We start from the raw sequence: 14,216 nt of genomic DNA, 5'->3' as shown, positions 1-14,216 counted from the left end.
GTTTAAAATTGTTTTCTTTAAGAATGTTGAATATTGGCCCCAAACTCTCTTCTGGCTTGTAGAGTTTCTGCCGAGAGATCTGCTGTTAGTTTGATGGGCTTCCCTTTGTGGGTAACCCGACCTTTCTCTCTGGCTGCCCTTAACATTTTTTCCTTCATTTCAACTTTGGTGAATCTGACACTTATGTATCTTGGAGTTGCTCTTCTCGAGGAGTATCTTTGTGGTGTTCTCTGTATTTCCTGAATTTGAATGTTGGCCTGCCTTGCTAGGTTGGGGAAGGTCTCCTCGATGATATCCTGCTGAGTGTTTTCCAACTTGGTTCCATTCTCCCCGTCACTTTCAGGTACATCAGTCAGATGTAGATTTGGTCTTTTCACATAGTCCCATATTTCTTGGAGGCTTTGTTTGTTTCTTTTTACTCTTTTTTCTCTAAACTTCTCTTCTTGCTTCATTTCATTCATTTGATCATCAATCACTGATACCCTTTCTTCCAGTTGATCAAATTGACTACTGAAGCCTGTGCATTCGTCATATAGTTCTTGTGCCATGATTTTCAGCTCCATCAAGTCATTTAAGGTCTTCTCTATACTATTTATTCTAGTTAGCCATTTGTCTAATCTTTTTACAAGGTTTTTAGCTTCTTTGCAATGGGTTCGAACTTCCTCCTTTAGCTTGGAGAAGTGTGTTATTACCGATCATCTGAAGCCTTCTTCTCTCAACTTGTCAAAGTCGTTCTCTGTCCCGCTTTGTTCCATTGCTGGTGAGGAGCTGCGTTCCTTTGGAGGAGAAGAGGTGCCCTGATTTTTAGAATTTTCAGCTTTTCTGCTCTGGTTTCTCCCCATCTTTGTGATTTTATCTACCTTTAGTCTTTGATGATGGTGACATACAGATGGAGTTTTGGTGTGGATGTCCTTTCTGTTTGTTAATTTTCCTTCTAACAGTCAGGACCCTCAGCTGCAGGTCTGTTGGAGTTTGTTGGAGGTCCACTCCAGACCCTGTTTGCCTGGGTATCACCAGCAGAGGCTGCAGAACAGCAAATATTGCAGAACGGTAAATGTTGCTGCCTGATCCTTCCTCTGGAAGCTTCGTCTCAGAGGGGCACCTGGCTGTATGAGGTGTCAGTCGGCTCCTGTTGGAAGATATCTCCCAGTGAGGCTACTCGTGGGTCAGGGACCCACTTGAGGCAGTAGTCTTTCCATTGTCAGATCTCAAACTCCGTGCTGGGAGAACCACTACTCTCTTCAAAGCTGTCAGACAGGGACGTTTAAGTCTGCAGAAGTTTCTGCTGCCTTTTGTTCAGCTATGTCCTGCCCCCAGAAGTGCAGTGTACAGAGGCAGGCAGGCCTCCTTGAGCTGCGGTGGCTCCACCCAGTTTGAGCTTTGCAGCTGCTTTGTTTACCTACTCAAGCCTCAGCAAAGGCAGATGCCACTCCCCCAGCCTTGCTGCCGCTTGAAGTTTGATCTCAGACTGCTGTGCTAGCAGTGAGCGAGGCTCCATGAGCGTGGGACCCTCCAGGCCAGGTGTGGGATATAATCTCTTGGTGTGTCATTTGCTAAGACTGTTGCAAAAGTGCAGTATTAGGGTGTGAGTGTCCCGATTTTCCAGGTACCGTCTGTCGCGGCTTCTCTTGGCTAGGAAAGGGAATTCCTTGACCCCTTGCAACTCCCGGTTAAGGCAATGCCCCACCCTGCTCCATGGGCTGCACCCACTGTCCGACAAGCCCCAGTGAGATGAACCTGGTACCTCAGTTTGAAATGCAGAAATCTCCTGTCTTCTGCATCGCTCATGCTGGGAGCTGTAGACTGGAGCTGTTCCTATTCGGCCATCTTGGAACCATTTTTTTTTTTTTTTTTTGAGACAGAGTCTTGCTCTGTCACCCAGGCTGGAGTGCATTGGTGCAATCTTGGCTCACAACAACCTCCACTTCCCTGGTTCAAGTGTCACCCTCTATAGTAGCTGGGATTACAGGCACCCACCATCGTGCCCAGCTTATTTTATTTTTATTTTTTTTGTATTTTTAGTAGAGATGGGGTTTCACCATGTTGACCAGGCTGGTCTTGAACTCCTGACCTCAGGTGATCCACTCACTCTTAAAGAACATGTGTTGCCTTTGTGGACATAAAGACCACACAAAGCCCTCCTAAGTAATTGGCTCAGTATCTGGCTTATAAGATCCCACAGATGGTATTAGTCTCATAGAAGATATGAGAAAATTAAACCAAAAAGTTTCTGCGCAGCAAAATAATCAACAGAGTGAAAAGACAACTTAAAGAATGGGAAAAGGTATTTGCATGTTGTGTAGTCAATGAGAGACTAATATCCAGAATGTACAAGGAACTCAAATAACAAACAACAACAACAACAAAAAATAAAATAAAATAACTCCATTAAAAAGTGGGCAAAGAGCCTGGGTGCAGTGGCTCATGCCTATAATACTAGAACTTTGGGAGGCTGAGGTAAGAGGATCGATTGAAGCCAGGTGTTCTAGACCAGCTTGGGCAGCACAGTAAGAACCCCATCTCTACAAAAAATAAAAAGTTTACCTGGGTGTGGTTGCACACACCTTTAGTCCTAGCTACTCAGGAGGCTGAGGCAGGAGGGTCCCTTGAGCCCAGGAGTTGGAGGCTACAGTAAGCTCTGATCATGCCACTGCACTTCAGCCAGGGCAACAGATTGAGACACTATCTCTAAATTTAAAAAAAAAGAAGAAGAAAGATAATAAAAAGTGAGCAGTCAGCAAAGGACATGAACAGACACTTTTCAAAAGAAGACATGAGTGACCAATACACATGTGAAAAAATTCTCAATATCACTAATTATCAGAGAAATTACAAATTGAAACTACAATGAGACATCATCTTACACCAGTCAGAATGGCTGTTATTAAAAAGTAGAAAAAATTAACAGATGTTGGTGAGGATGTATAGAAAAGGGAACACTTATACATTATTGTTGGAAATGTAAATTAGTATAACTTCTATGGAAAAGAGTATACAGGTTTCTCAAAGAACTAAAAATAGAACTACCATTCGATCCAGCAACCCCATCACTGGGTATTTACCTAAAGAAAATAAATCATTGTATTAAAAAGATACCTGCATGTATATGTTTACAGCAGCACTATTCGCAATAGCAAAGATGTGTAATCAACCTGTGTTCATCAGTGGATTACTGGATACATAAAGTGATACACACACACACACACACACACGCACACGTATACACTGAAATACTACTAAGCCATAAAAAAGAATGAAATCTTGTCATTTGCAGCAACATGAATGGAACTGGAAGCCATTATCTTAAGTGAAATAATTCAGAAACAAAGTCACTTAGCATATGTTCTCACTTATAAGTGGGAGCTAAATAATGTGTACACATGGACACAGAGTGTGGAATAATAGACCTTGGAGACTCATAAGCATGAGAGTAGGGTGAAGGAAGAGAAATTACTTAATGAGTACAGTGAACACTATTGAGGTGACGGGTACAATAAAAGCACAGACTTTGCCAGCACAGACGTATTCATGTAATAAAACTGTACCTGTACCACCTAAATTTATACAAATTTTAAGTTATTTTCTAACAGGTCAGGGACCTTAGAAAAGTTTTGGGGACCACACCATTTTCTGGAAAATTTTCTCCATGAAGTGTTCTTAAAGATTGTTGCATTATTTGATTATTTTTTAAATACAAACTTGCAGTTTGTATTATTACTATATTTTTTTATTTCACTAGGTTTTGGAGAGGCAACTTCTAACATATACATAGATTTACTCAGTGATGGTGTCCCAGAAAGACACAAATAAGATTTCCATCACAATTCATGTCTCATGTTATTATATTCTTTCTTAAATTACAAAATGACATGTCATTTTACAAAATGATTCAATCTTCCTATAACTATTTTATCAATTTGGTAAATCTGAGAAATGATGGTTGATATTTTATTGATTACTTTGATTTTTTTCCTTTTGATTTTTTTAAAACATTGAAGGCTGGAATTTCCTATTTCATAATTTTTTAAAAATATAGTATGTTAAGAAACTTTTAAAAATTACACTTTATAAGTGTTTGTTTTATGTATAAATAGAATCACCTTTACAATTATTTTTAAATTAACAAAATAAGAAGGCATGGTCTGGAGGAAAATCTCCCAGCATTGAATTTGCAGAGAATTTGGAAATTGGGACAGATAAGAAAATAACCAGAGGAAAAAAAATACTTTGTTTACCTAGAAAATTACCTGTGTATTTTGCTTACTTAATGAAATTAATGAAGCCATTGCAAAATAAGAATCATTTTAATTGGAAAATTATGATTTTCAAAATCTACGGGCATTGATTTATAAATGATTTATGTGTTAATAGTTCCCATTTTTATTTTACTCTAGGACAGATTTATTTCCATGAAATTCATCTTTAAATGAGTATCGTTATCAGTAGAAAAGCATGTTTTGGATTTTTAAAAACTTTACTAACACACAGATTTTGAAAATATTCCCATTCCTAAATTATAGAAACTGAAAAGTGTAAGCAACTTATTATACTCTTTAATCTATTATATGAACAATGTATTTGTTCAGACTAACTAGTTTTTTTTATTTTCTTATGTGAAGTGTTATAATCAATTTTTAAAATTTTGATTCAAATACATTTCCCAAAATAAGTTATTGTTCATTAATTTTATTACAATACTCACCTTCTAATTAAAGAGTTGTAAAGGCCAAAGAGAACCTTTTTCGCGAGAACAGTCTCATTAATTTGAATACCAGTGACTTAAATACCTTGCCACCAAGGGATTTGATCATTTATACCAAAATTTCTCTCAATTTATTACCACACTTACAAGCAACTAAAATGAATGTTTTTCCATTGCTTTGCCTTTGTGAATTAAATCACTTTTGTTTCCTAAAATAGCAATTTTACAACCCTGAGTTGTGTATGTTTCTCAATGTTTGTGGAAGGAAAAGTTTTCCTTTTCCTAAAAGCTAATGTAATTTGTGTATGTAACATTTCTGGATTTGACCATAAAAGGTAACATAATATCTTCCATTCAAGTAATATAAGTTCTTATGTCTTAAGATTTTAGCCTAAATGTATTTCATTGTTTTGTGCCCATATATAATTTTTTGTTGTAGGGCCCCCATGACTAAGCACCAGCGTAAATATAGCTTTCAGTAAAAGCTACATACAGAGCAATGTTCCTTGGAACGTTATCATATCTTGCAAACATAATTTGTGACATGTGCTCTAACATGTACCAATACTAGTGTACTTTTGAAAGTCATGGCTGGGGTGTTTGGCGGTAGGTCCATATCCTTCATCTGAGGCTTTCAAGGTGAATGCTAGTATAATGTCATGAATGAGTATATGGCCTGTGGAATCAAATTGTATTTAGGACCCAGCCTGGGGGGCTGGGGTAACACCAATAATATCAACTAGTCTAGTGGCATAGACCAGTTGGTTGGCTCCTAGGTAATTGACTGAAACTCATCTTTCTTTTCTGTAAGCATGGAGATAATACATATTATCTTAATATGTAGGTCATAAATGGATTGTATATAAGTATGAAATGAATACATGTAAAGCATTTGAAATAGTGTCAGGCTTGGAGTCAGTACAAGTGTCTTAGTTCTCGTTATCATATACCTTTCACTGAAGGAATTTTTTGTTCACAGAAGATATTATTCCAGAAATAATTATCAATGATATATGTATATATGTCAATATAAATATATGTACATATATATCGAGGTTATGTACACATATCATATATTTTTACTTTTCCTTGACTCTCGTTCATTTGCAAAGGTTCATTTCTCTCTGCCTTTTTACTGAAGTCACTTCATCTGACATCAAAACTCACTCAATGGCCTTTTTAAAATACTCCTTCCTCCAAATAACTTGCAGTTAGTTGTCAATTATCAAAACTACCTTGTTGAAGTAATATGTAGATATTCTAGTGCAAAATAACTTCTGGTTCTTTTACAAGAACTGCACCAATCTGCAAGAAAAATGAATTTACTATACATTTATGTTCAAAGGCTATTAATGAAACTATATCAATATTAACTAATACTTCCCTTGCCAGTAGTAACAATAGTAAGTTAAATGTTACAGAAATACTAACATGATCCCATATAATATCAACAGTGATACTTTGAAACAATGGTAAAATAGCATATATATGAACTTATTTCTAAAGGATTTCAATCAGGAGGCTTACAATGGGTTAATTTTAGAAAGAAAAAAGCAAAAAAATGAAAGAAAGGAAAATGGGAATCACTTTTCTAGTTCAGTCTGAACAGGATCATGGTGTTTGTACTTTTATATAACCTAGTGCTCCTTGATTATTTTATTTACACATGTTTCTTTATGTTTTACCAATATTTTCCATTCCAGTACATCTTCTCATGAGGAGTTATTTTAAATTCTTTGAATATGGGACTGCCAAATCAATTGATTTTTCCTGGAATCCAAAAACGGACTTTAAAATATGGCCTCACGCCTCGTTTTCCCAACTAACAGCCACTCTGCTCTGGATAAGAGGCAATAAGTGACCAGATTTGACAGGGTTGGGGGTGGAAGTTTCAATCACGATCAGCAGGTTTACAGGACAGCAAGCACAATCCCAAGTGACCATGGAGTCTGGATCTGTGACTCAAGACTCCCTCCTTAAATGCTGTCACCAATCATCCAGGTATGATTATATCCAGATGTTAATAAGAATGTTTCTTAGAGTGGAATGTATGTAAGTGGGGGATGGAAGCCATACATACTGGCTCCGGCTCCTCTCCAACTTCACCTTCAAAATGAGCATGGACAACACTTAAGGGAATATTACATACAGCCTAGACTGACGCTAATTTCTCCTAAGCTGGAAAAGAATGCCCTGAGCCAGGGAGTTCTCTTCTACACTGAGAGGGTCTCAGCAGGTAGCTGATCAAGTCACATACCTGAAAGCCTTTATCATCTCATTAGTTTCAAATTGTCTGCTCCTCAGTGCTCTCACACATCATTTAGCTAAAGCCTCAGCTAGTCTTTGTCAGTTCCCATCAGGAGATCTGCATCCCAGTGATATCAAATCGATTATATATCACAGTATAAGTCAGATCGTAAGTTTGCTTGGCCAGCATCTATGAACTATTTTATAATTACTGAAATTCAGCATTTCGAAAACCCATATTTTGAAAATACTGCCAGACGATGGCCCATAATAGACTTAGAAAGACCAATTAATTAGGATACCGTTTCATCAGTCAGGATTGTTTAGCAGTATCCAAGTTAACAGCCGTGTGTTGCTTCCAGGTGTATTGCTCAATTTCCAAACTTTCTTGTTGGCATTTTTAGAAGAGTTTAAAGCATCTGTCCTCAACCTTGGCTTCACATTAGAACCATCTAGGGAACTTTCATAAATACTGATGCCTTGGCTCCACCTCCAGATATACTGATTTAATTGACCTGGGGTGAGCCTCAGGCATTGGTATTATTTTAAAAGCTCCCCATGTGATTCTAGTAGGAAACTAGGGCTGGAAATCACTGATTTAAGATAATAGCAGTTGCTTGAACTTTTACATACTTCATAATAAGCTTCTGCTAGGTCAATTAAAAAAAAGGTGTTCCATCAAGAAAAACGTAATTAATATTTGAGTGCTTTATTCTGTTTATTTTTTAAACTAGTACATTTCTATATTGCCTCTTGAAAACCCACATTTGAAAACGCCCTCTTTAGCCTGGACTTCTTTTCTTGATATGAAAGATTCTATGTTAGCCTCAGAAGTGACAAATGCATTAAACAACTTATATTTATTTATTAAGCACCTACTATGAGTACGTTAGATTCTAGGAGAAAAATTACGATATTTAAAATATGTCCTTGATCCCAAGGCATATCATTTTATTTATGAAGGAGGCATATTCATCTGAAATAATGACCCATAATATAAAGATTAAGTGATGCTTGTGAAATTAGAAATATTTGCTAATTTGTTTGAAATTCTTTCTCTCGGGCCTTGGGAGTGAGAGAACCATCAAAGGGATGAGGTGAGAAAGGCTCTAATCTAACTACTATAGATAATATGGGAAAGGATGTGAGGTGATAAAAACTTGGCCTTATTATTCAAAGACAAACAATTGGAGAACAGTTACAGACATAAGCGCCATTGGTAGGTTGCAAAACTGGCCTTATTATTTCTTCTTCTTATATCCATACATTGGAATACTTTCCTCCTTTAAAGCTAGATTTGACCATGTGACTTGCCAGCTGTAGGCATGCCAGCTCCTAGTCTTCCATGTTTCTACTTGTCTCTTGGATTTCTGTTATTATCATGGGAAAATGCTCTGTCTAGCCTGTTGGAGGATGAGAGACATGTGGATCACAGCAGTTGCCCTGGTGAACAGTCAGCTGACTCTAGACATCTGTATAAGCACAGCCAAGGAAGACAGAGCCAGCTATCTAGCCTGCCGCCAGTTGAGCCCAGACACATGATCCGATAAGCAGAGTGGTGAAATAGTATGAGTAAAAACATATGTCTATTATTTTATTCATCTCTCTGGGTTTTAAAATGTGAAAATTCTCCAGAATAAAATCACCTTTCTAATTGCTGCTTAAACACTGATACTTCACAACTAATTTTAGGAGTGTTGCTGAGTATTCTGTAGGAATGCATCTGTCTTTGTACAGCATCTATCTGCCAGAGAACTACTCAAACCTTCTAAAAGGACAAAGTCTTATTTTTAGATACACACTTTAAATTTGCCTCATCACCGACAAAAATGGGAGGTAATATGAAGAATCCGACTCCTACTTAGTCTAGGAGTAGCACTTGCAGACAAAAGGTAACAGTATCTTATAAACTTAATTTGTTCTTTCCTGCATCAGGATTTTCAAACCATGCCCAACAGCTCTTAAAAACAGCTCAAAACATTCAGGTTTATTAGAGTTTTTATATTCTCAGGAAAAGATCCACCTACACAGTCAGTAAATTTTTGCAGAAATTAGAAGGCAAAGTGATATTCAGTAAACCTCGTGGAACTAATAAGGAGCAAAGTATAAGTAAAGAATTTAAGGAGGTACACAGTAAAAACACAAAATTACTTAATTCACTTCCAGTGTTCTTAAAGATTTGCCATCAGACTTTCTCTGTACTCCTCCTATTGCAATTCATATGGACTTCATACCACAAAAGTTTATCACACCGCCTGATCACTGGGACATAGGATTGAAGATCAACCTTCATCCTTGGTTCACAACACACATTCATTGTTGGACTAGGAATGACCCTCTTTTATTATTCTCTGCGTTAGATACATACATGTTTGTGTTTATTTATCTATGTTAATAATATAAGAACCTGAGAAATCACCACTCAACAAGAAAAATAGAACCTGAATAATAACTTAAATCATTTGTGAACCTATACAAAACATTCTCCTGCTCACCTCCCACCTAATGGAATTACCATCTGAATCCTGTGTTCAGCATTCCTTAGGTTAAATTTTATACAGTTGTAAATTATCTATCCATATATCTCTCTCTATATATATATGTATTCCTAAAAAGTGTATATAAAGATATAGATCTATAAATATAATATCAGTCTATATATTTTCTTTTCAGGATTTTTAACTTAAAAATTCTGAGACACACATACACTCTCATGTTTTGCTGTGACTCTTTCGTTTTAACTGTGGTACAATATTCCTTTGTGCGAACATACACAGTTCATTTATCCATTATTTTTTTCATGGATACTGGGTTATTTACAGGTTTTTGCTCTTACATACAGTATTACTATGGTCATTCTTACACATGTCTTTTCATGGGGATATGTGAGTTTCCCTTGGAAGTGGAATTATTGACTCAAAAGTAATATATGTACAATTTTATGAGATATTGTTTAATGTTTTCCAATCTCTAAGTGATGCTGTGTTTCCATTTCTCCTCTAATATGTGGCGTTGTCAGATATTTTTTATTTTAATTTTCACCAATCCAAATGGGAAAAATTGTATATCATTTTGATCTTTATTTGCTTTTCACTGATGAGAACTCATATTCAAAAATTTATTAGCACAAAGTGTTTTATCATCTGTCCGATGCCTGTTCTTTATTTCCCCTCATTTTTTCTAATTTTTTTGTTTGTTTTCTTAGTTATTTTTAGAAAATTTTTATGGTCCTAACTTTGTCATTTGTGTGCCTACAAGTACATTCCAAGTTTGTAACTTGATTTTTCATTTATACACAATGGAGCACTATTCAGCCATAAAAAAGAATGAGATCTTTAAAGTATCTCTTGATGAACAAAAGTTATTTGCCCATAAATTGTTATATTTAGTGTTTTCAAAACTACAGAAAAGTTAAAAGAATAGTACAGTGAACGCCTATTGTTTACAAATATTCACCCTAGGTGAACATCAATATTCATCAGCTGTTAACATTTTGCCATATACGCTTGGTTAACATGTATTGATGTGCATATTGAACTTGAAAGGAAATTGTTGACATCATGATATTTTCCCCTTAATTACTTCACCATTTACCTCTTAAGAAGGACATTGTCCTATTTAATCACAATACCATTATATTTTAAAAATCATTTAAAAATTATAATTTTATATCATATGGTTCCAATATTCAAATTTCCCTGCTTGTTCTCAAATATTAAAAGCTATCTTCTATATCTTTTAAAAATCCAAAGTTCACAAACTTATTTTGGTTTTTATATCATCTTTAATTTCAAACAGTTCTCTGCCTTTTTGTTTTTCATGGGGTTCATTTTTTATACCTTTTTTTTGTCATGACATTGGATTTTTGAAGAATCTAGTCTGTTGTCTTTTATAGTATCCTTAATTACTGAAGTTTAGTAATTGTTTTCTCATTGTTAGATTTACAACAAATATTTTTGGCATAAATGCTTTATAGGTTTTTTTTGTTGATATGAAATAATTGTACATACTTATGGGTACATGTGATATTTTGATATATACATACAATGTGTAATGAATAAATCAGAGTAATTGAGATATCTATCACCTCAAACATTTATTTTTTTGTACTGAGAAAATTGCAAATCTTCTCTTCCAGCTTTTTTGAAATATACAATAAATTATTGATAAGTATAATCACCCTACTGTGCTATAAAATACTAGAATGTATTCTTTTATGAGGAATGTTACTGTCTTAATCAGTGGACTAAGGAAAGACTGTTATTTTTATATTGTCTTCCTATCTGTGAATATAGTATATTTCACCATTGATTTAGGTCTCATTCAATGTCACTTAGTAGAATTTTGTAATTCTGTCAAGGTTTTGCATAATTTTTGTTATTCTTAGATATGTGATATTTTGCAATACCAATTTAAGTACTCTTTTTAAAAACATTTTTTAGTTTCTTATTTATGATGTATTGCAATATGATTGATTTCTATAAATTAACATTCCGTCCAACCAACTGCTAAACTCACCTATTATTTCTACTAAGTTGTTCTACTAAGTTGTCATTCTTTTGAGTTTTCTCAATAAATAATTAAATCATACCTAAATAATGAATTTTATTTTTTCCTCTGTAATACTTTTGTTACTAATACTACTTGATTGCCTTATTTTGCTGACTACAAATTATAGTGCAGTATTCTATTGAAGTATGGTAGTGAACACCTTTGTCTTGTTTCTGGTTTTAAAAAGCATGTTTCTTGATGAGACCCCATCTCTACTAAAAATACAAAAATTAGCCGGACGTGGTGGCAGGCGCCTGTAATCCCAGCTACTCGGGAGACTGAGGTGGGAGAATTGCTTGAACCCAGGAGGTGGAGGTTGCAGTGAGCCAAGATCGCGCCACTGCACTCCAGGCTGGGCGACAGAGTGAGACTCTGTCTCAAAAAAATAAAATAAAATAAAATAAAAAATAAAATAAAGTAGTATGTATCTAAAATTAGCCTAGTTGGAGTAATTGTTTTCTAGTTTTTAATATGTATATTTTTATCAAGTTTTGGAAATTCGCCTTTGTTCCTCATTTACTAGAAGTTTTTGTTAAATATGGTGATTTTATTGAGTACATTTTCTGCATCTATTTAATGATTATATGATTTTTCATTTCTAACGCATCAAAAATTATCTAGAATTAAACCACCATTATATATCTGAAATAAAACTAACTTGGACACAGTATGTGTATATTATTATATACTGATGAAATTGATTTGTTATGTTTTAAGGGTTTTTCATGAAAAAAATAGCCTGATACTTTTTATTTGTAATATCATTGTATGGTTTTGGCATCAAGATTATCCTGATTTTGTAAAATAAGTGGGGAGTATTACTCTTCTAATCTTGAAAGATTTTATTTAAGATTTACATGAGTTTGAATGTTTGGTAAATTTTTCCTGTAACACTATCTTATTTTTCAATTTATTGAGTTTTCATAGAACTAAGAATTTCTAAGAATTTTGAAAACTTGTCTATGTTTTTATAATTGTTGACATATTACCATAGGAAGAATTCTCTTATCTCAATTTCTACTTTACTTGTCATTATGAATCCTTTTAAAGCATAATATTGTTTCTTCATGTCTCCTCTCTTCTTTTGATCAAAGTTGCTAGAGGTCTGCTAATTTTGTTTTATTGTTTAAAGAACTAACTTCAAGTGTTAAAAACACTTCAATCTCTACTGTTTCTTTTACTATTTTATTTAATTATATATCATAATCAACTGATTATTGTTGAAGATATTCTGTTGTTCTACCTTCTTAAGTTGGACTCTTAACTCATTCATTTTGAGCTTGCATTGTTTAATATTATAAATACTGAAGGCTTTAAATTACCCTCGATGTACCACTTTTTATTGCCTTCTATAGTTTGATACATTTAGATTTTCATTGCCAATTATCTGATTTATTTAAAATATCCATTATTATTTTATAATTATTTAGCATTGTGTTTCTAAATTTCTGATGTGGGGAAATTTTAGGTTATTTTGTTATTAACTTCTAAATTGCATTGAGAACAAAATGCATGGAGAATATGATGCCTGTTCTTTAAAATTCGCTGAGATTTGCTCTTCACCTAGTACATCATCAGTTTAGAATATCGTCTATGGGTTCTGAAAAGGATGTGCTTTTTCTTTTTTTTTTTCACATGGCTAAGGGATTTATTCTTGGAATACATAAGAAAATACATTCAATATATGAATACAAATCAATGTGATACACAGTACTAATAGAATAAAGGACAAAAAGAAAAATACGTGGTTATCTCAGTAACTACAGAAAAGGTACTTAAAAATTCAATACCTTTTCATGATAAGCAAAAAGTCAACAAACTACGAATAGAGGTTAATTTCTTCCTCCTGATAAAGTACAGGATGTGCTTTTTCTTCTTTTTGGATGTATAATTCTGTGTTTGTCCAATAGGTCAAGCTTCTGTTAGCATTTTCTCAGGTACATCATATTACTGCTTTTTGGGAGCAACTTGACATATCAAAAAGAGCCGTGTTAAAAATCTGTTAGGATAATGGTGAATTTATCAACTTCTCATGAATTGTGTTACATCTTTGAGAATATATTTTAAGTGTATACATACTTAGAATTTCTAACTTTCTGGTTAGTTGCAGCTTTTATTGTCGTGTAGTTACCTACTCTATCTCTAGTAACACATTTTGCCTTAAATTCTATTTTATTTGATATTAATGCAGATATGTCAGCTTTTTTGGTTAGTATATGTCTTATATAGTGTTTATATCATTTACTTTAAACATTTGTTTTTTCTTATGCTTTAGTGCTCATTCTTGTTAGTAGCACATATACAGCTTTATAAAACCAGTCTGATAATCTATTTTAACTGGTCAATTTTGTCTATTTTCATTTATGATATATCGAGTCTTGTTTTGACTATATTACTATGTCTTATGTTTTCTATTTTATTAAATACTGTTTTATGTTTTCTAGTTGACCTTGTCACTCAAATTTTATATTATTTGCCACTTACTATGGGCAAGAGGCTGTAAAAGGAGTACCATATTTTAGGAGTACCATATTTCATGTATCCCAAAATACTTGGCTTTTGTCATAGACAAGTTTCTGCTCGAGCTATAAATATGATTTTAAAATAAATATTTAAATAAACCATTTAATGATGGTATAAAAACCAATCAAATGTTGTATCTTTAGGCCATGTGGTTTATTACCAAAGGAATATACATGAAGCAAATGCTTATAAA

This window comes from Mandrillus leucophaeus, unplaced genomic scaffold (genome assembly GCF_000951045.1).
Source record: "Mandrillus leucophaeus isolate KB7577 unplaced genomic scaffold, Mleu.le_1.0 Scaffold937, whole genome shotgun sequence".
NCBI lineage: Eukaryota > Metazoa > Chordata > Mammalia > Primates > Cercopithecidae > Mandrillus > Mandrillus leucophaeus.
The sequence above is the reverse complement of the archived record's forward strand: the minus strand, read 5'-3'. Positions refer to the sequence as shown.